Source organism: Protopterus annectens, chromosome 12.part0 (assembly GCF_019279795.1).
Source record: "Protopterus annectens isolate FY-2018-M chromosome 12.part0, PAN1.0, whole genome shotgun sequence".
In the NCBI taxonomy this organism is placed as follows: Eukaryota; Metazoa; Chordata; order Ceratodontiformes; family Protopteridae; genus Protopterus; species Protopterus annectens.
The window spans coordinates 1,546,429,751-1,546,454,213 of NC_056746.1; positions in this window are offsets into that span (position 1 = coordinate 1,546,429,751).

Sequence of the window (24,463 nt, forward strand, 5' to 3'; positions counted from 1 at the left end):
TGCTGCTACATCTTTTATTATAACACGGACAGAACTCTACTCTACTTTACAATTGAATAAAAATGAGTGGCCTCATACATTCAGTGCCCCCACTCCAAAAAAAAACCTAAAAGTGTTCTTCTGGACATCCTTCCAGTACATCAGGCTGCTACGGCTTTTATTATAACATTTACAGGACACTACTCTACTTTTCAAGTGAATAAAAAGAAGTGACCTCATGCATTCAGACCCTCCCAAAACTGAAAGTGCTCTCCTGGACATTCTTCCAGTGGATCGTGCTGCTATGGCTTTTATTATAACATTGACAGGACACTACTTTACATTAAAATTGAATAAAAATGAGTTACCTCATACATGTGTCCCCCGCCCCCAAATCTGAAAGTGCTCTCCTGGCCATCCTTCCAGTGGATTGTGCTACTACAGCTTTTACTATAACACTGACAGGACACTACTCTACATAACAAGTGAATAAAAACGAGTGACCTCACACAATCAGCACCTCCCCAAAACTGAAAGTGCTCTCCTGGACATCCTTCAAGTGGATTGTGCTACTACAGCTTTTATTATAATACTTTCAGTACACTACTCTACTTTACAAGTGAATAAAATCGAGTGACCTCATACATTCAGCACCCCCCCCCCCACAAAAAAAAAAAAACTGAAAGTGCTCTCCTGGCCATCCTTCCATTGGATTGTGCTGCTACAGCTTTAATTATAAAACTGACAGGACACTACTCTAATTTACAAGTGAATAAGAAGGAGTGAAATCATACATTCAGCGCCCCCCCCCCCCCGAAAAATTGAAAGTGCTCTCCTGGACATCTTTTATTATAACATTGACAGGACACTACTCTACTTTACAAGTGAATAAAAATGAGTGACCTCATACATTCAGAGCCCCAACAAAACTGAAAGTACACTCTTGGACATCCTTCCAGTGGATTGTGCTGCTACGGCTTTTATTATATCATTGACAAGACACTACTCTACATCAAAAGAGAATAAAAATGAGTGACTTCAAACATTCAGCGCCCCCCCCCCCGCCCAAACTGAAAGTGCTCTCCTGGACATTCTTCCAGTGGATCATACTGCTATGGCTTTTATTATAATATTGACAGGACACTCCTCTACTTAACAGGTGAATAAAAACAAGTGACCTCATACATTTAGCGCCCCCCCCCCAAACTGAACATGCTCTCCTGGACATCCTTCCAGTGGATCATACTGCTACGGCTTTTATTATAATATTGACAGGACACTCCTCTACTTAACAAGTGAATAAAAACAAGTGACCTCTTACATTCAGCGCCCCCCCCCCAAACTGAACGTGCTCTCCTGGACATCCTTCTAGTGGATCGTGCTTCTACGGCTTTAATTATAACATTGACAGGACACTACTCAACATTGAAAGTAAATAAAAATGAGTGAACTAATACATTCAACCCCCCACCAAAAACTGAAACTGCTCTCCAAGACACTCTTCCAGTGAATCATGCTTCTAAGGCTTTGTTTTAAAACATTGACAGGACACTACTCTGCTTTAGTAGTGAATAAAAAGAAGTGAACTCAAACATTCAGTGCCCCCCCCCCAAAACAGAAAGTGCTGTCTTGGACATCCTTCTTGTGGATTGCGCTGCTATTGCTTTTATTATAACATCGACAGGACACTATTCTACTTTACAAGTGAATAAAAACTCTACATCAAAAGTGAATAAAAATGAGTGACCTCAAACATTCAGCACCCCTCCCCCTTTAAACTGAAAATGCTCTCCTGGACATCCTTTCCGTGGATTGTGTTGCTTTAATTATAAAACTGACAGGACACTACTCTAATTTACAAGTGAATAAGAAGGAGTGAAATCATACATTCAGCGCCTCCCCCCCCCCAAAATTGAAAGTGCTCTCCTGGACATCTTTTATTATAACATTGACAGGACACTACTCTACTTTACAAGTGAATAAAATGAGTGACTTAATACATTCCGTGCCCCGACCCCCCCCAAAATTGAAAGTACTCTCCTGGACATCCTTCCAGAGTGGATCGTGCTGCTACAGCTTTTGTTACAACATTGACAAGACACTACTCTACATCAAAAGTGAATAAAAATGAGTGACCTCAAACATTCAGCACCCCCCCCCCCTTTAAACTGAAAGTGCTCTCCTGGACATCCTTTCAGTGGATTGTGTTGCTACAGCTTTTATTATAACATTGACAGGACACTACTCTACTTTACAATAGAATAAAAATGAGTGACCTCATACATTAAGCGCCACCCCTGCAAAAAAAAAAAAAAAAAACTGAAAGTGCTCTTCTGGCCATCCTTCCAGTGGATCGTGCTGCTACGACTTTTATTATAACATTGACAGGACACTACTCTAATTTACTAGTGAATAAAAATAAGTGACCTTATACATTCAGATCCCCCCAAAACTGAAAGTGCTCATCTGGACATCCTTCCAGTGGGAAGCGCTGTTACGCTTATATTATAACATTGCCAGGACACTACTCTACTTTACAAGTGAATAAAAACAATTGACCACAAACATTTAGTTGCCCACCCCCCAAAAAAAAAAAACTGAAAGTGCTCTCCTGGACATCCTTCCAGTGGATTATGCTGCTACAGCTTTTATTATAACACTGACATGACACTACTCAACTTTACAAGTGAATAAAATTAGTGACCTCATACATTCAGCACCCCCCCCCCTCCCCACAAAATTTAAAGTGTTCTCCTGGACATTCTTCTAGTGGATCGTGCTACTATTATGGCTTTTATTATAACATTGACCGGACACTACTCTACATCAAAAGTGAATAAAAACAAGTGACCTCAAACATTCAGCCCCCCCCCCAAAAAAAAAACTCAAAGTGCTCTCCTGGACATACCTTCCAGTGGATTGTGCTGTTACAGCTTTTATTAAAACACTGACAGGACTCTACTCTAATTTACAATTGAATAAAAATGAGTGACCTCATACATTCAGCACCACCCCCCTCAAAAAAATGAAAGTGTTCTTCTGGGCATCCTTCCAGTACATCTGGCTGCTACGGCTTTTATTATAACATTTAGAGGACACTACTCTACTTTACAAGTGAATAAAAATAAGTGACCTCATGCTTTCAGACCCCCCCCCAAAACTGAAAGTATTCTGCTGGACATTCTTCCAGTGGATTGTGCTGCTACAGCTTTTATTATAACATTGACAGGACACTACTCTACATTAGAAGTGAATAAAAACGAGTTACCTCATACATGTGCCCCCCCAAAACTGAAAGTGCTCTTTTGGCCAACCTTCCAGTGTATTGTGCTACTACAGCTTTTATTATAACACTGATAGCATACTACTCTACTTTACAAGTGAATAAAAACGAGTAACCTCATACATTCAGCGCCCACCCCCCCCCCAAAACTGAAAGTGCTGTCCTGGGCATCCTTCCAGTGGATCGTGCTGCTACAGCATTTATTATAACCTTGACAGGGAACTAGTTGACATTAAAAGTGAATAAAAACGAGTGACTTCATACATTCAGTGCCAAACCCCCCAAATTGAAAGTGCTCTCCTGGCCATCCTTCAAGTGGATTGTGCTGCTACAGCTTTTATTATAAAACTGACAGGACACATCTCTACTTTACAAGTGAATAAAAAGGAGTGACCTCATATATTCAGTGCCACCCCCCAAATTGAAAGTGCTCTCCTGGACATCCTTCCAGTGGATCAAGCTATTACAGCTTTTATTATAACATTGATAGGACACTACTCTACATCAAAAGTGAATAAAAACAAGTGACCTCAAACATTCAGCACCCCCCCCAAAACTGAAAGTGCTCTCATGGACATCTTCCCAGCGGATCGTGCGGCTACGACTTTTATTATAACATTGACAGGACAATACTCGACATTAAAAGTGAATAAAAATGAGTAACCTCATACATGTGCCCCTCCCATAACTGAAAGTACTCTCCTGGACATCCTTCAAGTGGATCATGCTGCTACAGCTTTTATTATAACATTTACAGGACACTACTCTACTTTACAAGTGAATAAAAATGAGTGATCTCATACATTCAGAGCCCCACCAAAACTGAAAGTGCTCTCTTGGACATCCTTCCAGTATATTGTGCTGCTACGGCTTTTATTATAACATTGACAGGACACTACTCTACATCAAACGAGAATAAAAACGAGTGACCTCAAACATTCAGTGCCCCCCCCCAAACTGAAAGTGCTCTCCTGGACATTCCTCCAGTGGATCATACTGCTACGGCTTTTATTATAATATTGACAGGACACTCCTCTACTTAACAAGTGAATAAAAACAAGTGACCTCATACATGTAGCACCCCCCCCCCCAAACTGAACGTGCTCTCCTGGACATCCTTCCAGTGGATCGTGCTTCTACGGATTTTATTATAACATTGACAGGACACTACTCAACATTGAAAGTAAATAAAAACGAGTGAACTCATACATTCAATCCCTCACCAAAAACTGAAACTGCTCTCCTACACACCCTTCCAGTGAATCATGCTGCTAAGGCTTTTATTTAAAACATTGACAGGACACTACTCTACTTTAGTAGTGAATAAAAACAAGTGACCTCAAACATTCAGTGCCCCCCCAAAACAGAAAGTGCTGTCTTGGACATCCTTCTTGTGGATTGTGCTGCTATTGCTTTTATTATAACATCGACAGGACACTACTCTACTTTACAAGTGAATAAAATGAGTGACCTAATACATTCCATGCTCCCACCCCCCAAAATTGAAAGTGCTCTCCTGGACATCCTTCCAGTGTGGATCGTGCTGATACAGCTTTTGTTATAACATTGACAAGACACTACTGTATATCAAAAGTGAATAAAAATGAGTGACCTCAAACATTCATCATCCCTCCCCCCCTTAAAACTGAAAGTGCTCTCCTGGACATCTTTTCAGTGGATTGCGTTGCTACAGCTTTTATTATAACATTGACAGGACACTATTCTACTTTACAAGTGAATAAAAACAAATGACCTCAAACATTTAGTTGCCACCCCCCCAAAAACTGAAAGTGCTCTGCTGGACATCCTTCTGGTGGATTATGCTGCTACAGCTTTTATTATAACACTGACATGACACTACTCAACTTTACAAGTGAATAAAAATGAGTTACCTCATAAATTCAGCACCCCTCCCCCCAAAATCTAAAGTGTTCCGCTGGACATCCTTCCAGTGGATCGTGCTACTACGGCTTTTATTATAACATTGACAGGACACTACTCTACATCAAAAGTGAATAAAAACGAGTGACCTCAAATATTCTGATTCCCACCCGCCAAAACTGAATGTGCTCTCCTGGACATACCTTCCAGTGGATTGTGCTGCTACAGCTTTTATTATAACACTGACAGGACTCTACTCTAGTTTACAATTGAATAAAAATGCGTGACCTCATACATTCAGCACCACCTCCCCCCCCAAAAAAAATGAAAGTGTTCTTCTGGACATCATTCCAGTACATCTGGCTGCTACGGCTTTTATTATAACATTTATAAGGCAACTACTCTACTTTACAAGTGAATAAAAATAAGTGACCTCATGCTTTCAGACCCCCCCCCAAAACTGAAAGTGCTCTGCTGGACATTCTTCCAGTGGATCGTGCTGCTACGGCTTTTATTATAACATTGACAGGACACTACTCTACATTAAAAGTGAATAAAAACGAGTTACCTCATATATGTGCCGCCCCCCCCCCAAAACTGAAAGTGCTCTTTTGGCTATCCTTCCAGTGGATTGTGCTGCTACAGCTTTTATTATAACATTTACAGGACACTACTCTACTTTACAAGTGAATAAAAACGAGTAGCCTCATACATTCAGCGCCCACCCCCCCAAAACTGAAAGTGCTGTCCTGGACATCCTTCCAGTGGATCGTGCTGCTACGGCTTTTATTATAACCTTGACAGGACACTAGTCGACATTAAAAGTGAATAAAAACGAGTGACCTCATACTTGTGCCCCCCCCCAAAAAAACTGAAAGTGCTCTTCTGGACATCTTTGCAGTGGATTGTGCTGCTACAACTTTTATTATAACACTGACATGACAATACTGTTCTTTACAAGTGAATAAAAATGAGTGACCGCATACATTCAGCACCCCTTCCAAAACTGAAATTGCTCTCCTGGACATCCTTACTTTGGATCGTGCTTCTACGGCTTTTATTATAACATTGACAGGACACTACTCAACATCAAAAGTGAATAAAAATGAGTGACCTCAAACATTCAGCTCCCCACCTCCCAAAACTGAAAGTGCTCTCTTGGACATACCTTCCAGTGGATTGTGCTGCTACATCTTTTATTATAACATGGACAGGACTCTACTCTACTTTACAATTTAATAAAAATGAGTGAACTCTTACATTCAGCGACTCCCCTCCAAAAAAAACCCTGAAAATGTTCTTCTGAACATCCTTCCAGTACATCGGGCTGCTACAGCTTTTATTATAACATTTACAGGACACTACTCTACTTTACAAGTGAATAAAAAGAAGTGACCTCATGCATTTAGACCCCCCCCCCAAAGTGAAAGTGCTCTCCTGGACATTCTTCCAGTGGATTGTGCTGCTATGGCTTCTATTATAACATTGACAGGACACTACTTTACATTAAAAGTTAATAAAAACGAGTTACCTCATACATGTGCCCCCCCCCCTCACCCAAAACTGAAAGTGCTCTCCTGACCATCCTTCCAGTGGATTTTGCTACTACAGCTTTTATTATAATACTGACAGTACACTACTCTACTTTACAAGTGAATAAAAAGGAGTGAAATCATACATTCAGCGCACCCCCCCCCAAAAATTGAAAGTGCTCTCCTGGACATCCTTCCAGTGGATCAAGCTATTACAGCTTTTATTATAACATTGATAGGACACTACTCTAATTCAAAAATGAATAAAAACAAGTGACCACAAACATTTAGCGCCCCCCCAAACTGAAAGTGCTCTCCTGAACATCCTTCCATTGGATCGTGCGGCTACGGTTTTTGTTATAACATTGACAGGACACTACTCGACATTAAAAGTGAATAAAAATGAGTGACCTCATACATGTGCCCCTCCCATAACTGAAAGTACTCTCCTGGACATCCTTCAAGTGGATCATGCTGCTACAGCTTTTATTACAACATTGACTGAACACTACTCTACTTTACAAGTGAATAAAAATGAGTGACCTCATACATTCAGAGCCCCAACAAAACTGAAAGTACTCTCTTGGACATCCTTCCAGTGGATTGTGCTGCTACGACTTTTATTGACATTGACAAGACACTACTCTACATCAAAAGAGAATAAAAATAAGTGACTTCAAACATTCAGCGCCCCCCCCCCAAACTGAAAGTGCTCTCCTGGACATCCTTCCAGTGGCTCATACTGCTATGGCTTTTATTATAATATTGACAGGACACTCCTCTACTTAACAAGTGAATAAAAACAAGTGACCTCATACATTCATCGCCCCCCCCCAAACTGAACGTGCTCTCTTGGACATCCTTCCAGTGGATCGTGCTTCTACGGCTTTAATTATAACATTGACAGGACACTACTCAACATTGAAAGTAAATAAAAATGAGTGAACTCATACATTCAACCCCCCACCAAAAACTGAAACTGCTCTCCTAGACACCCTTCCAGTGAATCATGCTGCTAAGGCTTTTATTTAAAACATTGACAGGACACTACTCTACTTTAGTAGTGAATAAAAAGAAATGAACTCAAACATTCAGTGCCCCCCCCCCCCAAACAGAAAGTGCTGTCTTGGACATCCTTCTTGTGGATTGTGCTGCTATTGCTTTTATTATAACATCGACAGGACACTATTCTACTTTACAAGTGAATAAAATGAGTGACCTAATACATTCCGTGCCCCCACCCCCCAAAATTGAAAGTGCTCTCCTGGACATCCTTCCAGAGTGGATCGTGCTGCTACGGCTTTTATTATAACATTGACAAGACACTACTCTACATCAAAAGTGAATAAAAATGAGTGACCTCAAACATTCAGCACCCCACCCCCCTTTAAACTGAAAATGCTCTCCTGGACATCCTTTCAGTGGATTGTGTTGCTACAGCTTTTATTATAACATTGACAGGACACTACTTTACTTTACAATAGAATAAAAATGAGGGATCTCATACATTAAGCGCCACCCCTGCAAAAAAAAAAAAAAAAAAAAAACTGAAAGTGCTCTTCTGGATATCCTTCCAGTGGATCGTGCTGCTACGGCTTTTATTATAACATTGACAGGACACTACTCTAATTTACTAGTGAATAAAAATAAGTGACCTTATACATTCAGATCCCCCCAAAACTGAAAGTGCTCATCTGGACATCCTTCCAGTGGAAAATGCTGTTACGCTTATATTATAACATTGCCAGGACACTACTCTACTTTACAAGTGAATAAAAACAATTGACCTCAAACATTTAGTTGACCCCCCCCAAAAAAAAGAAACTGAAAGTGCTCTCCTGGACATCCTTCTGGTGGATTATGCTGCTACAGCTTTTATTATAACACTGACATGACACTACTCAACTTTACAAGTGAATAAAATTAGTGACCTCATACATTCAGCACCCCCCACTCCCCACAAAATTTAAAGTGTTCTCCTGGACATCCTTCTAGTGGATCGTGCTACTATTATGGCTTTTATTATAACATTGACAGGACACTACTCTACATCAAAGTGAATAAAAACAAGTGACCTCAAACATTCAGCTCCCCACCCCCCCAAAACTGAAAGTGCTCTCCTGGACATACCTTTCAGTGGATTGTGCTGTTACAGCTTTTATTAAAACACTGACAGGACCCTACTCTAATTTACAATTGAATAAAAATGAGTGACCTCATACATTCAGCACCACCCCCCTCAAAAAAATGAAAGTGTTCTTCTGGACATCCTTCCAGTACATCTGACTGCTACGGCTTTTATTATAACATTTAGAGGACACTACTCTACTTTACAAGTGAATAAAAATAAGTGACCTCATGCTTTCAGACCCCCCCCCAAAACAGAAAGTATTCTGCTGGACATTCTTCCAGTGGATCGTGCTGCTACAGCTTTTATTATAACATTGACAGGACACTACTCTACATTAAAAGTGAATAAAAATGAGTTACCTCATACATGTGCCCCCCCCCCCCAAAACTGAAAGTTCTCTTTTGGCCATCCTTCCAGTGTATTGTGCTACTACAGCTTTTATCATAACACTGATAGCATACTACTCTACTTTACAAGTGAATAAAAATGAGTAACCTCATACATTCAGCGCCCACCCCCCCAAAACTGAAAGTGCTGTCCTGGGCATCCTTCCAGTGGATCGCGCTGCTACAGCTTTATTATAACCTTGACAGGGCACTAGTTGACATTAAAAGTGAATAAAAATGAGTAACCTCATACATTCAGCGCCCACCCCCCCAAAACTGAAAGTGCTCTTCTGGACATCTTTTCAGTGGATTGTGCTGCTACAACTTTTATTATAACACTGACAGGACACTACTGCTCTTTACAAGTGAATAAAAATGAGTGATCTCATACATTCAGCTCCCCCCCTTCAAAAAAAAACTGAAAGTGCTCTCCTGGACATCTTTCCAGTGGATCGTGTGGCTATGACTTTTATTATAACATTGACAGGACACTACTCGGCATTAAAAGTGAATAAAAATGAGTGTCCTCATACATGTGCCCCTCCCATAACTGAAAGTACTCTCCTGGACATCCTTCAAGTGGATCATGCTGCTACAGCTTTTATTATAACATTTACAGGACACTACTCTACTTTACAAGTGAATAAAAATGAGTGACCTTATACATTCAGAGCCCCACCAAAACTGAAAGTGCTCTCCTGGACATCCTTCCAGAATATTGTGCTGCTACGGCTTTTATTATAACATTGACAGAACACTACTCTACATCAAAAGAGAATAAAAATGAGTGACCTCAAACATTCAGCGCCCCCCCCCCAAACTGAAAGTGCTCTCCTGGACATTCTTCCAGTGGATCATACTGCTACGGCTTTTATTATAATATTGACAGGACACTCCTCTACTTAACAAGTGAATAAAAAAAAGTGACCTCATACATGTAGCACCCCCCCCCCCAAACTGAACATGCTCTCCTGGACATCCTTCCAGTGGATCGTGCTTCTACGGATTTTATTATAACATTGACAGGACACTACTCAACATTGAAAGTAAATAAAAACGAGTGAACTCATACATTCAACCCCCCACCAAAAACTGAAACTGCTCTCCTACACACCCTTCCAGTGAATCATGCTGCTAAGGCTTTTATTTAAAACATTGACAGGACACCACTCTACTTTAGTAGTGAATAAAAACAAGTGACCTCAAACATTCAGTGCCCCCGCAAAACAGAAAGTGCTGTCTTGGACATACTTCTTGTGGATTGTGCTGCTATTGCTTATATTATAACATCGACAGGACACTACTCTACTTTACAAGTGAATAAAATGAGTGACCTAATACATTCCGTGCCCCCACCCCCCAAAATTGAAAGTGCTCTCCTGGACATCCTTCCAGAGTGGATCGTGCTGCTACAGCTTTTGTTATAACATTGACAAGACACTACTGTACATCAAAAGTGAATAAATATGAGTGACCTCAAACATTCATCATCCCCCCCCCCTTAAAACTGAAAGTGCTCTCCTGGACATCCTTTCAGTGGATTGTGTTGCTACAGCTTTTATTATAACATTGACAGGACACTACTCTACTTTACAAGTGAATAAAAACAAGTGACCTCAAACATTTAGTTGCCACCCCCCAAAAAACTGAAAGTGCTCTGCTGGACATCCTTCTGGTGGATTATGCTGCTACAGCTTTTATTATAACACTGACATGACACTACTCAACTTTACAAGTGAATAAAAATGAGTGACCTCATAAATTCAGCACCCCCCCCAAAATCTAAAGTGTTCCCCTGGACATCCTTCAAGTGGATCGTTCTACTACGGCTTTTATTATAACATTGACAGGACACTACTCTACATCAAAAGTGAATAAAAACGAATGACCTCAAACATTCTGATTCCCAACCCCCAAAACTGAAAGTGCTCTCCTGGACATACCTTCCAGTGGATTGTGCTGCTACAGCTTTTATTATAACACTGACAGGACTCTACTCTACTTTACAATTGAATAAAAATGCGTGACCTCATACATTCAGCACCAACCCCCCCCCCCCAAAAAAAAAATGAAACTGTTCTTCTGGACATCCTTCCAGTACATCTGGCTGCTACGGCTTTTATTATAACATTTACAGCACACTACTCTACTTTACAAGTGAATAAAAATAAGTGACCTTATGCTTTCAGACCCCCCCCCCAAAACTGAAAGTGCTCTGCTGGACATTCTTCCAGTGGATCGTGCTGCTACGCCTTTTATTATAACATTGACAGGACACTACTCTACATTAAAAGTGAATAAAAACGAGTTACCTCATATATGTGCCCCCTCCCCCCAAAACTGAAAGTGCCCTTTTGGCTATCCTTCCAGTGGATTGTGTTGCTACAGCTTTTATTATAACATTTACAGGACACTACTCTACTTTACAAGTGAATAAAAATGAGTAGCCTCATACATTCAGTGCCCACCCTCCCCCAAATCTGAAAGTGCTGTCCTGGACATCCTTCCAGTGGATCGTGCTGCTACGGCTTTTATTATAACCTTGACAGGACAGTAGTCGACATTAAAAGTGAATAAAAATGAGTGACCTCATACTTGTGCCCCCCCCCAAAAAAAAAACTGAAAGTGCTCTTTTGGACATCTTTGCAGTGGATTGTGCTGCTACAACTTTTATTATAACACTGACATGACAATACTGTTCTTTACAAGTGAATAAAAATTAGTGACCGCATACATTCAGCGCCTCTTCCAAAACTGAAATTGCTCTCCTGGACATCCTTACTTTGGATCGTGCTTCTACGGCTTTTATTATAACATTGACAGGACACTGTTCAACATCAAAAGTGAATAAAAATGAGTGACCTCAAACATTCAGCTCCCCACCTCCCAAAACTGAAAGTGCTCCCTTGGACATACGTTCCAGTGGATTGTGCTGCTACATCTTTTATTATAACATAGACAGGACTCTACTCTACTTTACAATTTAATAAAAATGATGACCTCATACATTCAGCGACTCCCCTCCAAAAAAAACCCTGAAAATATTCTTCTGAACATCCTTCCAGTACATCGGGCTGCTACAGCTTTTATTATAACATTTACAGGACACTACTCTACTTTACAAGTGAACAAAAAGAAGTGACCTCATGCATTCAGACCCCCCCAAAAAAATTGAAAGTGCTCTCCTGGACATTCTTCCAGTGGATTGTGCTGCTACGGCTTCTATTATAGCATTGACAGGACACTACTTTACATTAAAAGTGAATAAAAACGAGTTACCTCATACATGTGCCCCCCCCACCCATAACTGAAAGTGCTCTCCTGGCCATCCTTCCAGTGGATTGTGCTACTACAACTTTTATTATAATACTGACAGTACACTACTCTACTTTACAAGTGAATAAAAACGAGTGACCTCATACATTCAGTGCCCCCCCCCCCCCAAAATTGAAAGTGCTCTCCTGGACATCTTTCCAGTTTATCAAGATATTACAGCTTTTATTATAACATTGATAGGACACTACGCTACATAAAAAGTGAATAGAAACAAATGACCACAAACATTCAGCGCCACCCCCCCAAACTGAAAGTGCTCTCCTGGACATCCTTCCATTGGATTGTGTGGCTACGGCTTTTATTATAACATTGACAGGACACTACTCGACATTAAAAGTGAATAAAAATGAGTGACCTCATACTTGTGCCCCTCCCTTAACTTAAAGTGCTTTCCAGGACATCCTTCAAGTGGATCATGCTGCTACAGCTTTCATTATAACACTGACAGGACACTACTCTACTTTACAAGTGAATAAAAATGAGTGATCTCATACATTCAGAGCCCCAACAAAACTGAAAGTGCTCTCTTGGACATCCTTCCAGTGGATTGTGCTGCTACGGCTTTTATTATAACATTGACAGGACATTACTCTGCATCAAAAGAGAATAAAAACGAGTGACCTCAAACATTCATTGCCCCCCCAAACTGAAAGTTCTCTCCTGGACATCCTTCCAGTGGATCATACTGCTACAGCTTTTATTATAATATTGACAGGACACTCCTCTAATTAACAAGTGAATAAAAACAAGTGACCTCATACATTCAGCACCCCCCCCCCAAACTGAACGTGCTCTCTTGGACATCCTTCCAGAGTGGATCGTGCTGCTACAGCTTTTGTTATAACATTGACAAGACACTACTGTACATCAAAAGTGAATAAATATGAGTGACCTCAAACATTCATCATCCCCCCCCCCCCTTAAAACTGAAAGTGCTCTCCTGGACATCCTTTCAGTGGATTGTGTTGCTACAGCTTTTATTATAACATTGACAGGACACTACTCTACTTTACAAGTGAATAAAAACAAGTGACCTCAAACATTTAGTTGCCACCCGCCAAAAACTGAAAGTGCTCTGCTGGACATCCTTCTGGTGGATTATGCTGCTACAGCTTTTATTATAACACTGACATGACACTACTCAACTTTACAAGTGAATAAAAATGAGTGACCTCATAAATTCAGCACCCCCCCTCCCCAAAATCTAAAGTGTTCCCCTGGACATCCTTCCAGTGGATCTTGCTACTACGGCTTTTATTATAACATTGACAGGACTCTACTTTACTTTACAATTGAATAAAAATGCGTGACCTCATACATTCAGCACCAACCCCCCCCCCCAAAAAAAAAATGAAACTGTTCTTCTGGACATCCTTCCAGTACATCTGGCTGCTACGGCTTTTATTATAACATTTACAGCACACTACTCTACTTTACAAGTGAATAAAAATAAGTGACCTTATGCTTTCAGACCCCCCCCCCAAAACTGAAAGTGCTCTGCTGGACATTCTTCCAGTGGATCGTGGTGCTACGCCTTTTATTATAACATTGACAGGACACTAGTCGACATTAAAAGTGAATAAAAACGAGTGACCTCATACTTGTGCCCCCCCCCCCCAAAAAAAAAACTGAAAGTGCTATTCTGGACATCTTTGCAGTGGATTGTGCTGCTACAACTTTTATTATAACACTGACATGACAATACTGTTCTTTACAAGTGAATAAAAATGAGTGACCGCATACATTCAGCGCCCCTTCCAAAACTGAAATTGCTCTCCTGGACATCCTTACTTTGGATCGTGCTTCTACGGCTTTTATTATAACATTGACAGGACACTACTCAACATCAAAAGTGAATAAAAATGAGTGACCTCAAACATTCAGCTCCCCACCTCCCAAAACTGAAAGTGCTCCCTTGGACATACGTTCCAGTGGATTGTGCTGCTACATCTTTTATTATAACATAGACAGGACTCTACTCTACTTTACAATTTAATAAAAATGAGTGACCTCATACATTCAGCGACTCCCCTCCATAAAAAACCCTGAAAATGTTCTTCTGAACATCCTTCCAGTACATCGGGCTGCTACAGCTTTTATTATAACATTTACAGGACACTACTCTACTTTACAAGTGAATAAAAAGAAGTGACCTCATGCATTCAGACCCCCCCCCCCCCAAAAATTGAAAGGGCTCTCCTGGACATTCTTCCAGGGGATTGTGCTGCTACGGCTTCTATTATAACATTGACAGGACACTACTTTACATTAAAAGTGAATAAAAACGAGTTACCTCATACATGTGCCACCCCCCCACCCAAAACTGAAAGTGCTCTCCTGGCCATCCTTCCAGTGGATTGTGCTACTACAGCTTTTATTATAATACTGACAGTACACTACTCTACTTTACAAGTGAATAAAAACGAGTGACCTCATACATTCAGTACCCCCCCCCCAAAATTGAAAGTGCTCTCCTGGACATCTTTCCAGTTTATCAAGATATTACAGCTTTTATTATAACATTGATAGGACACTACTCTACATAAAAAGTGAATATAAACAAATGACCACAAACATTCAGCGCCACCCCCCCCTAAACTGAAAGTGCTCTCCTGGACATCCTTACAGTGGATTGTGTGGCTACGGCTTTTATTATAACATTGACAGGACACTACTCGACATTAAAAGTGAATAAAAATGAGTGACCTCATACTTGTGCCCCTCCCTTAACTAAAAGTGCTTTCCAGGGCATCCTTCAAGTGGATCATGCTGCTACAGCTTTCATTATAACATTGACAGGACACTACTCTACTTTACAAGTGAATAAAAATGAGTGATCTCATACATTCAGAGCCCCACCAAAACTGAAAGTGCTCTCTTGGACATCCTTCCAGTGGATTGTGCTGCTACGGCTTTTATTATAACATTGACAGGACATTACTCTGCATCAAAAGAGAATAAAAACGAGTGACCTCAAACATTCATTGCCCCCCCAAACTGAAAGTTCTCTCCTGGACATCCTGCCAGTGGATCATACTGCTATAGCTTTTATTATAATATTGACAGGACACTCCTCTAATTCACAAGTGAATAAAAACAAGTGACCTCATACATTCAGCACCCCCAAACTGAACGTGCTCTCTTGGACATCCTTCCAGTGGATTTTGTGGCTACGGCTTTTATTATAACATTGACAGGACACTACTCGACATTAAAAGTGAATAAAAATGAGTTACCTCCTACATATCCTCCCCAAAAAAAACTGAAAGTGCTCTCCTTGCCATCTTTCCAGTGGTTTGTGTGACTACAGCTTTTATTATAACACTGACAGTACACTACTCTACTTTACAAGTGAATAAAAATGAGTGGCCTCATTCATGTGCCCCCCCCCCCAAAAAAAAAAACTGAAAGTGCTCTTCTGGACATCTTTCCAGTGGATTGTGCTGCTACAACTTTTATAATAACACTGACAGGACACTAATGTTCTTTACAAGTGAATAAAAATGAGTGACCTCATACATTCAGCACCTCCCCAAAACTGAAAGTGCTCTCCTGGACATCCTTCCAGTGGATCGTGCTTCTACGGCTTTTATTATAACTTTGACAGGACACTACTTGACATTAAAAGTGAATAAAAACGAGTGACCTCATACATGGTCCCCCCCCCCAAATCTGAAAGTGCTCTCCTGCCCATCCTTCCAGTGGATCATACTGCTACGGCTTTTATTATAATATTGACAGGACACTACTCTACTTAACAAGTGAATAAAAACAAGTGACCTCATACATTCAGCACCCCCCCCCAAACTGAAAGTGCTGTCCTGGACATCCTTCCAGTGGATCGTGCTGCTACGGCTTTTATTATAACATTGACAGGACAGTACTCTACATCAAAGGAGAATAAAAATGAGTGACCACGAACATTCAGCGCCCCCCCCCAAACTGAAAGTGCTCTCCTTGACATCCTTCCAGTGGATCATGCTGCTACAGCATTTATTATAACATTGACAGGACGCTACTACACTTTACAAGTGAAAAAAACGAGTGACCTCATACATTCAGTGCCCTCCCCCCCAAAAAAAAACTGAAAATGCTCTTCTGGACATCCTTCCAGTGGATCCTGCTGCTAAAGCTTTTATTTAATATTGACAGGACACTACTCTACTTGACAAGTGAATATAAACTAGTGACCTCATACATGTGACCCCCCTACCAAAACTGAAAGTGCTCTCCTGGACATCCTTCCATTGGATTGCGCTACTACAGCTTTTATTATAACACTGACAGTACACTACTCTACTTTACAAGTGAATAAGAATTAGTGACCTCAGACATTCAGCACCCTGTCCCCAAAATTTAAAGTACTCTCCTGAGTACTACTATGGGTTTTATTAGAACGTCGACAGGACACTACTCTACATTTAAAGTAAATAAAAATGAGTGACCTCATACATGTGCCCCCCCAAAACTGAAAGTTCTCTCTTGGACATCCTTCCAGTGGATTGTGCTGCTATGGCTTTTATTATAACATTGACAAAACACTACTTTACTTTACAAGTGAATAAAAACAAGTCACCTCAAACATTTAGTGCCGCCCCCCTAAATTGAAAGTGCTTTCCCGGACATCCTTCCAGTGGATCGTGCTGGTACTGCTTTTATTATAACACTGACAGGACACTACTTTACTTTACAAGTTAATAAAAACAAGTGACCTCAAACATTTAGTGCCTCCCCCCAAAACAGAAAGTGCTCCCTGGACATCCTTTCAGTGGATCATGCTGCTACAGCTTTTATTATAACATTGACAGGATACTACTCGACATTAAAAGTGAATAAAAATGAGTGACCTCATACAAGTGCCCCCAATAACACTACTCAGATTTACAATTGAATAAAAATGAGTGATCTCATACATTCAGAGCCCACCCCCCCAGAAATGAAACTGCTCTCTTGGACATCCTTCCAGAGGATTGTGCCGCTATGACTTTTATTATAACATCGACATTACACTACTCTACAGGAAAAGTGAATAAAAAGGAGTGATCTCAAACATTCAGCACCCTCCCAAACTGAAAGTGCTCTCCTGGACATCCTTGCAGGGGATCGTACTGCTACAGCCTTTATTATAACATTGACAAGACACTACTCTACTTAACAAGTGAATAAAAACAAGTGACCTCATACATTCAGTGCCCCCCCCCCCAAAACTGAAAGTGCTCTCCTGGACATCCTTCCAGTGGATTGTGCTGCTACAGCTTTTATTATAACACTGACAGGACACTACTCTACTTTACATGTGAATAAAAATGAGTGACCTCATACATTCATCACCCCCCCCCCCAAAATTGAAAGTGCTCTCCTGGCCATCCTTCAAGTGGATCGTGCTGCTATGGCTTTTATTATAACATTGACAGGACACAACTCGACATGTGAATAAAAATGAGTGAACTCATACACGTGACCTCCTCAAAACTGAAAGTGCTCTCCTGGACATCCTTGCAGTGGATCGTGCTGCTACAGCTTTTATTATAACATTGACAGGACACTAGTCTACATTAAAAGTGAATAAAGATGAGTGACCTAATACATTCAGCGCCCCCCCCCCCCAAAACTGAAAGTGCTCTCCTGGACATCCTTTCAGTGGATCATGCTGCTACATCTTTTATTATAACATTGACAGGACACTACTCTCTTTTACCATTGAATAAAAATTAGTGACCTCATACATGTGCCCCCCCCCCCTTAAAACTTAACATGCTCTCCTGGACATCATTCCAGTGGATTGTGCTGCTATGGCTTTTATTATAATATTGACAGGACACAACTCAACATTAAAAGTGAATAAAAATGAGTGAACTCATACACGTGACCTCCTCAAAACTGAAGGTGCTCTCCTGGACATCTTTCCAGTGGATTGTGGTGCTATGGCTCTTATTAAAACACTGACAGGATAATACTCTACTTTACAAGTGAGTGAAAATGAGTGACCTCATATATTCAGTGCCCCCCCCCCCAAAAGAAAACTGAAAGTGCTCTTCTAGACATCCTTCCAGTGGATCGTGCTGCTACGTCTTTTATTATATCATTGACAGGACAGTAATCTACTTTACAAGTGAATAAAAATTAGTGATCTCATACATTCAGCCCACCCTAAACTGAAAGTGCTCTCTTGGACATCCTTCCAAGGTATCATTCTGCTACGGCTTTTATTATAATATTGACAGGACACTACTCTACATTAAAAGTAAATAAAAACGAGTGACCACAAACATTCAGTGCACCCCCAAAAACTGAAATTGCTCTCCTGGACATCCTTCCAGTAGATTATGCTGCTACTGCTTTTATTATAACATTGACAGGGCACTACTCTACATTAAAAGTGAATAAAAACACATAACCTCATACATTCAGCACCCCCCCAAAACTGAAAATTCTTTCCTGGAAATCTTTCCAGTGGATCATGCTGCTACGGCTTTTATTATAACACTGACAGGACACTACTCTACTTTCCAAGTAAATGTAGGTGCCTCTTTCTTGGTGAACATGCTCCTAAACATTTACATTTATAGGTTACTTTGTACTTTACAAGTATTGACAAAATAGCTGAATATAGCGTCCTAGTGCTCATTAAGCCAAGGGAAACAGCTACATACGATCCTGTTGTAGCCCTCCTCATTCTTATTGACTAGCAGACTTCCCTTTATTGATTCTCTTCAATACTTCTTGTAGTTTGGTGATTCTGTTTCTCAGAAGTGTATTTGGACCCGGGCCTTGTAATTCCCTAACAAAAGGATACTTTTGACCCTCCATCTTACTACCAGGCTTTTCATTTGGACTTTCCCAGACTACTGCATGATATTCTTATTTGACTTTTAAAAGCTAGTGCAAGTACTTTCTTTAATTTGTCTTTATTGTAAAACCATCCTATATTATTTGTCCTCTATTCCTAACTTACCTGCTTAGTGTCTACACTGATACTGATTGTTTTTTTAGGAACCCACCTTACCTGTTGCTCTCGGTGCAACCCCACTCTGTTTGCCCTTGCTACCACTTGGGCTAACTCCCATTCCCTACCCTGCCCCCATTTCCCACACGCCCCCACTACCCCTAGATTTATACCTAACCTCTCCACCTACCTGATCTACACCAATCACTCTCTAGTGAACACCTCATCATCAACAAATCCCCTTATCCCCACCCACACATACCCCTCCCACTAACATGACACACTCAGGCTATAATAAGCCAATTACCATGCACACAGTCTATCTCACCATCCTCCTTCTCCTAGCATCAACACACTATCTTACCTCCTACCAAACTATACTTAATGGTACCTTAACTACCCCTTCAAAACATACTTCCTGTCACACACGTCCCACCCATCACAACAGCCTACACATATCCCCAAGTAGTCACCACCACATTATTCTCCCAACTCCCTCAGGAAGACTCCTCACAATCTCTACCAAATCACTTACTACAAATAGATACATAGCCATTCTAACCAAACTAACCAAACTCTTAAACCATATTAGCCATCAACTGATTCTAGCTGGAGACATACACCCCAACCCAGGGCCAAACCCTTGCACAAATACGCCATCTATTCCATTTCTCTCACACAACCAATCTCCCATCTCTAGATCAAAAAATAGCCTTTTACTACTTAGCTTAAATATCAGAAGCATAAATAACAAAGTGCACCTACTCCATGCTTTGATATCCACCATTTCACCTGATTTACTATCCTTAACTGAAACATGGTTAAAACCCACAACACCAGAGAGTGAGTTTCTCCCATCTGGGTACAACGTATTATGAAAAGATAGACTATCCAAAAAGGGGATGGGATAGCAGCATTACTTTACAAAAACTAAAATGTGTACTGTTAATCCTCCAGTCCCTTCCCTCAGTACTTATGAACTTCTCCTAGCCAAATTCAAACTTAGCGACAAAAAATCAGTCAATGTTATCACTGGCTATATACCACCAGGCAACAATATTCCCTCCCTAGAATCCCTCCTACAATGGGTTGATCAAAATCTTCCTCAAGAAGCCACCATCCTAGATGACTTTAATATTGACTGGAACACTTGCTCAACCACAAACCCCACCAACCATATTAATATCTACAGCTTCTCCCAAGTCATTCAATCTAGCACTAGGATAGGAAATGCTAAAATCAAAGAAAGTCTCCTAGATTGGATCTTGATAAGAAAGACCAGTACTCCATACCAAGCAGGAGTCCTTTCAGACACCCTTAGTAACCACCAATCCACATTCTTACTAAAATACAAAATCCATGCCAACTCTACCCCACTAATACAAACTACCTGGAACAAAAATAACTTTGAAATAAATTCAAACTCAAATTAAAATACCATAACTGGAACATACTAAAAGAAGTACACCTAGAAGAAGCTGTAATCCAATTCAACAACACTTTTCTAAAAATCCTAGATGTCCATGCACCACATTGTACCACAAAACTCAGAATGAATACTGTCCCTCTCACCAAAGAGACTAAAAATAAGATTTCTCAAAGGAATAGAGCTTGGCGTCACTGGAGAGCCAAAAAAACTACAACAACTTGAGAACAATTCCAAAAACTTAGAAATGAAACCAAAAAAACTATTCTCCAGGATAAAAAGAATTATTTCCTACATCTGCAAAACAGGCACCAAAACAACCCAAAAAAATTCTGGGCAGGAATGAATAAGCTACTTCACCCCAGCAAATCCTCCACCCCATCGCCAACCTCCACAGGCAAAATCACCGACATACCTGAATCATTCAACAAATACTTCATAGAAACCATCTCTAAACTAGTTCAACAACAATCCACTATTACTACTACCAATATCTCCAAACCTCCAGTCAGTCCCCACATTACCTGCCAATTCCAACCCATCCCTACCAATTATGTCAAACAATTACTATCCAAACTTAAACCTACTACCCTAACAGCAGATGGCAAACCAGCAGAATACTGCCAGTTGGCTGCTAATGAACTTGCCTACCTAATCTCTATTCTACTTAACAGATCTATATCAGAAAGCACCATCCCACCAATCTGGAAAACCTCCTACACCATCCCTTTACACAAAGGTTGAACATCCACTGACCTCATCAACTATCGCCCTATTGCCATCCTGTCCCCACTAGCAAAAATTCTTAAAAAATGTATAGATTACCAACTTATGCCATACCTACTTGATAACCAACTTCTCTCTCCTACCCAGCATGGATTCAGCCCTGCCCACAGTACAATCACAGCCCTTCTTTCCTTTACAAACCTCATCAACCAAAACAGGCATTTAGGTAAACTAACATCTGCCATATTCTTGGACCTGTCAAAAGCCTTCAATGTGGTCAACTATCCCAAACTACTCCACTCCCTTACTAATCTTGGTCATAGTGATCACGCACTAGCCTGGTTCCAAAACTATCTACATGGTAGACAACAAGCAGTTCGATGGGACAACAACCTATCCTCACTGTTGCCTATTACCACAGGAGTCCCACAAGGGTCCATTGTGGGACCCCTTCTATTCTCCATATTCATTAATGATCTCCACAGCATATGCCAAGATGCAACTGTTATACAATATGCTGATGACTCAACATTAGTCTGCTCAGCCAACGACCCACACAAACTTCTCTCCATTACCCAAAAAGCCTTCCAAATTACAGAAACCTGGTTTCTTAACAAAAACCTATTACTTAATCCCAAAAAGGCCAAACTGTTGCTATTTAAACCAAACAAATCCATCTCAATGCCCAACACATTCAATATTGTGTCCAGAGATGGGACTATCATCTCTCCAGACACTCATACTAAACTGATAGGAGTGACCATTGACAACAACCTCAAGTTTGACCTACATATAAATCAAACTATTAAAACCATTCACAAAAAACTGGACAGTCTTTATAAAAACAAACCATGTCTAACCCAACCTGCTAGAATAACCATAGCTCAAACCCACCTCCTTTCCACACTATTCTACACCGCTCCCATCTTTACCAACCCACAAAAAACTGAAATGGCCAAGCTTAATATCTACTGCAATCAAATTGCCAAATTTGCTACTGGTCCCCTCTACCTTGCCCACCACTGTCATTCACTAAATCAATGTAACTCACTTGAATTCCCAAATCTCCTCTCATTCCATCAGCTTTCTTTCACCCAGAACCTCCTACTACTTCCTGAAAACACCCCAGCACTATCTAATCTACTTAAACTACAAACTAATACCAGACAACTTTGCTCTAGTGATAAAAGACTAATCAAGGTGACCAAAAGCAATAACACAGCAGGTGATTCCATCTTCCCTAACTACATCGGTAAAATTTGGAACTCATTACCTTCTGCTATTACCTCAGCCAACTCAATGATTACATTCGAAAAGCTACTAAAAGAACACCTAAAATTCACATGGCTATGCCCTTGCTACCCAGCAGGTTGACCTATATCATACACACCCTCTGACCCACTCTCATGCTCATTTTCACTTCTATCCCTTCAAGAAGAATTGTGACTTCTCCTTATAGTGCCTCACCTATGAACACCCACACCAACAGTCAGCAATTATACACATTCCAACTTTAAACCAACCACATCTCACAAAATTAACCCTGACATTGACTCCCAACCCCCTTTTACTTACATTTGTCTCAATCAATGTTATTGCTGGAAACCAGTGCATTCTAAGTACTACTTTACTCTAACTTAAACTATGGAATTTTGTTAAAACGTGCAACTACCAGTGAATACTGTACTTTGTAACTTTAAAACTATAGAATCTTGTTAAATCATGTTTTTTTCCTTTGAATACTTGCTTGCTATGTAGAAATCTCATAGTTGTTTGTTCTTAATATGTGGAGCTTTTCTCCCCAGGCCTCTAATGAAAATGGACATGTATCCAGTCGGACTCTCCCAGTCAACAAATGTAAAATAAATAATAAATAAACAAAAATGTCCTTTATTGTGCAGTTTTCACTGGCCATCTGCTCCTGTGGATAGTATGTGTCATGATTACTAAGTGACGCCTCATCAATGAACATTTACTGCATTGTTCCATTTTAATACTGGTCAAGTTTAATGCCCAGTTTGGCATTTTGCTGGCTTCATCTGCAGCCCTTGCATTTTGTCTGGCTTCTTTTACCTTATTCAATATCATTACCACTCCTACATTTTCTTAACACCTTCTTCTCTGTGTCAGGTTACAGTTACTATCCTGTAGTAGAGTACAGGGTCCTTGTGCTCTACAGGACATAAATTCTCAGTTTCTTCTGCTGACTCTCATTTTCTTGCTGATGAGTCCTTCTTCCAAATTTAGGAACTGTCTGCTTATTTTTCTACCAGTATGTAACTGCCCACACTATTTCATGTTTTAATTATATCTTCAGAGGACAAAGTACAGTGGTTTACATCGGTGCCTTAAAACTTGGTTCTTAGGTTCAATACCTGATTCCGGTGCCCTTTACAAGCAGATTGCAAGTCTTTCCTTTGTCCATTTTCCTCTACATCCCATTGGTGTGCCAGTATATGAATTGCTAATTTCTTCTGCAACTCTATTTAATAGGTTTGGGAAGAAGACAAATGTCTCTGGTATCTTGCTTCTGATTTGAGTTCATTTAGCAGCACTCTCCATCACATTTTATACAAACATCTTTGAACCCAAACAGTGCTTTGTGGCACACTTAATCTACTAGGGTTAGGCTTCTGTGCAAAATACAGCCGATGACTTCAGCAGACTTGTATCAGGGCATTTCTGGACCAGTCTAATACACATTCTTCGTCATAGTCACATCTGCTGCACAATGTAACATGTAAAGAATGACTTGGACAGGATTTACATCCAGGCTTTACTTTCAGACTGTGCAACAGTGTACAGAAAACTAGTTCATGTCATGCATATATAGTAAC